Genomic DNA, 4315 nt, shown 5'->3' with positions numbered 1-4315 from the left:
ATGACGGCTGTCTGTAAATAATCGAGCCTGGACCAGACGATCCAGTGATTGACATAATCGATCCACGCCATTGGGATACGATGACATGCATCAACCAAGTCAGCGAGCCTGACCGCCCGATCCCGTTAGTCGCCTTTTACGACAAGCATAGTCACCTTTTACGGCAAGCATGGGTCGCTGAAACCTATTCTACCCCGGATCTTCACGGTTCGAGTCCAGAATAGAATCATCACCAGCAACCTATGCGATTTAATGGATTTGGTCTGTGTCTGTGTCTGTGGTTGATGGCGCGTCACTGATCTCAGACGACGTGGATCGTTGCTCATGATATCCATCATTGGATTGTCTGTGTCATAATGCTGATGGGGGGCTGGTAGGGGCTGGTGGGGGGCTCTGCAGAGTTGCGTCCCTTGGGCACGCCAGAAACCTATGATTGTGGGTTAGAATCTGGGTTCGCCCCGATCATGTTTCCAGGTTTGTCAGCACCATGCCCGTGCATTCGGTTTCACCGAAGTGGTAAACGTCTGAAACCTGCATCACTTGGGACTTTCCTCCCATATTAAGCTGACACGCCGCGATATAACTGGAATGCTGTTAAAAGCGACGTTAAACACAACTCACTCACTCATACAGCTGGAATCCCGCTTAGTGCGGCATTAAACAAGAGCACAAAACAGAGATAAAAGGAATACATTTCTACAATTGTTTTGATGCACACTAGACAGATTGGACGCCCCAATCATAATGTGACATCTTCCCCCTGCGGCGATAATAATCACAGTGCTATTTGTATTAGATTTATCACCATAGGGTATAAATACATATGTTTCTTTTTTTATGTTTCTCCAAGTACTACTCACTCAATAATGTCTATTCATAATCCCCTTAGTAGCTTTACGACAGGCACAGTCGCCTTTTACGGAAAGCATGTTGTTTTACGCCGCACTCAGGAATATTCCAGCTATACGACGGCGGTCTGTAAATAATCGAGTCTGGACCAGACAATCCTTAATTAATATCATGAGCATCGATCCACGCAATTGGGATCGATGACATGCATCAACCTAGTCAGCGAGCCTGACCACCCGATCCCGTTAGTCGCCTTTTACGACAGGCACTGTCGCCTTTTACGGAAAGCATGGTTTGCTGAAGACCTATTCTACCCCGGATCTTCACGGGTCGTTAGAGAACAAAGCCAATTTTGAATCTACATATCTTTCAAGGTCTGAGTAAAGGCATCTATGAAATGATATGGTATGCCCTGTCCTGTGCTTTTCATATATTACCATAACCACGTGAATGATGCTGATGTTCAGCAGCAATAGCCTTTGTTGATCACTTAGTAATAATATGTACAATGTCGCAAACGTGTTTAAACCCAAGACTAAAAAACAGCAAAGAACCGGGGAGAATATCCGGGGAGAATATCCGGGGAGAATATCCGGTGAAGATAGATCTTCAGCAACCCATGTTTGTCGTGAGAGGCGACTAACGGGATCGGGTGTTCATGCTCGCTAATTTGGTTGATGCATGTCATCGTATCCCAATTGTGAGATCGATGCATATGATATCAATCACATTGTCATGTCCAGACTCGATTATTTACAGACCACCGTCATACAGTTGGAATATTGCTGAGTGCGGCGTTAAACAACCAACCAACCAACCAACCATATCCAATAGAAATCTCTGCATAAAGCAGAGTCGATTGGACAATTCCGACTACATCATGAGCCCATCATCAAAACTCATCATCGAGTTAGATACTTGGAGCCAGCTAATCTGACAACACAAGCACACGACATCTGTCAGTCGTGATCTCTGCTGCCGCGGGGATAATAAATGTCATGTCTTTTTCTTACATGTCCGATAGCAAATCATGCTCCTCTAAAACTTCTGCGATGAAGCATTCAGCGCGATAAATCATTTCTACTAATTATTCTAATAAATTCTACGATAGTCTTAGTATTAAAGTGTAGTTTCATTAAGTGTATTTGTTTTAACTATAAAATTTTGAAAATTTAAAGCAGTGATTCGTTCACTGGACATGCTAAATATTTCACGACGGCTGATTAAAATCTAGTAGACATTTCAGTTTGACTATTGCTTTCGTGTAAGTTCACAGTTAATCCAGCATCTCTTCTTGTTCGTGATTCACTTGTTTAAACACAGTGTTAGTTTGTTCATTTGACTATCACCATGACGACATGGTTCATATACTTGTCACTTCGTTCGTTATAAGCAAATGTACGGAATATATACAGCAAATAGACAGGGGGAAAAAAGAGTTCGTTATATCGTCAGTTCGTTATAAGCGTGTTCGTTATAACCGTAGTTGACTGCATATAACGGCTGTCTGTCAATAATCAAGTATGATCGAGACAATCCAATGATTAATATTGTGAACAACTACCCTCCTACGATGACACGCAATCAACCAAGTCAATGAATCTGACCTGTCATTCCATTGTCTCAAAGACTAACCATAATCCTAAATACAATCAAGGAAGGATTTTCTTTACATTCACAGAAAGTATTTTAGACAAGTGGAATTAATACCATGTGCATTCTCAAACACTTCAAGGATTTGCTTGAATTGTAACGATCTCGGAAAAGAACCAAGTTCAATTCTGTCAAGATATTTGATTTGTCAACTTTTCAACTTTGTACATGTGAGATCGTGGTATCCCACAGGACAAGCTTCATTCATTGTCTCTATGATGACCCCAGGTTTTGATACTTCTCAAAATTCAGACGTCCAGGTCAATTTATCCCCCCCCCCCCCCCACCCCCACCCCCACCCACCCCAAAAAAAAGAAGAAAAAAAGAAAAAAAAGAAAGAAAGCAGGTGTCATTTGAAGTTTACTGAGAAAACAATGTTTGAAATTCTGGACTTCCTCATCGATCCCATCAATTGATGATTTCGGGGGTAAGGCATTCAGGTACGAATTTAGGCATCCCAAGGAAGTACCAACTGTTCTCCCGTTCTTGCTGATCTGTTTCGTCTCAAAACAAGGCAATTTAGCCAAGCAGTTTAACTTAAGCCTCAGGTTTATGGATGATCTGCAATCGTTAACTAACCATCAAATAACCAGTTCCCTTGCGCTGATTTACCCAGTGGGACGAGAAAGGAGACCATTGACACCTTCTCGTTTGTCACATAGTTACATTTATGGATATACATTCAGAGTGACAAAGCACTCTTCACAAGAATATATGACAAGAGGGATGACTTCAACTTTCCCTTTGTTTCGGGTAATATTCCAGCAGTCCCAGCCCTTGTGTCCACATTTCACAATGTTTAGGTGAGGTGAGGTGAAATGGGGTTTAACGTCGCGTCCAAGATTATTGCGCTTATATAGCGACGTGCATGCACGTGTATGTGTGTGTGTGGCTGCTGGTTCTAGTCCGGACTGATGCCGAATTATAGTGCTAGCCCCCTGAGATACCATGCCGCAGTTTGACATGAATACCCCACTCAGACACAGTATACTGACTCCGAGCTGACCAGTCCTTGTTTTAGCCCCTGCCCCTTAATGCCGAGCGCCATACAGGGTAACAACAAGTACCATCTTTTAACGTCTTTTGGTATGACGCGGCTGGGGATCGAACCCCGGACCTTCCGCTCTCCGGGCGGACGCTCTACCACCCAATGTTTAGGTACATTCGAGCATGCTATTTCCGCGAAGATTTCAAAGATCGTCATACGACTCTTGTTCAAAAGTCGAAGCAAGGTAATTTGGCCCGGAAGTTTAACTTCAGCTTCAAGTATATCGATGATCTGATATCGTTCAATAGCAATCAAATAGCCAATTCCCTTCCACTGATTTATCCACGTGAACTAGAAATATAGGCGACAAAACACTCTCTACAAGACAATGTGACAAGAGAGATGACTTTAGCTTTCCAATAGTGAACTTTCCCTTAATGATGAGCAATACAGACTGCAGACTTTGCTCAGAAGCTCAATGATCAAGGTTACAACATCCAAGGCCTCAGTAAAGCTTTCAAAACGTTTTATGGTGGACATGTGGAGAACATTTCCAAATTTGACGCACTGGTAACAAATATGTCTGATGCAGTTCCCTATTTTGACTTGTACCATATGTTCTCATGTTGTTGTTTTTTCAGGTAAACAATTGCCTTGCCTTTGCATGTGTTTGTTACGGACGTCATCGGTAGGGCAGAATGCGCTCATCTTTTCGCGAACACGTGGCATAATCACTATTCGATAATGATTCATAGACTCATGCTAGTCGGGATAGTGAAATCGACTCTGCTATTAGCAGAGATCTCTTATGAATATGTGAAGGGT

This window comes from Haliotis cracherodii, unplaced genomic scaffold (assembly GCF_022045235.1).
Source record: "Haliotis cracherodii isolate W230 unplaced genomic scaffold, xgHalCrac1.p SCAF_11, whole genome shotgun sequence".
Classification (NCBI taxonomy): Eukaryota; Metazoa; Mollusca; class Gastropoda; order Lepetellida; family Haliotidae; genus Haliotis; species Haliotis cracherodii.
This window is presented reverse-complemented; position numbering follows the sequence as displayed.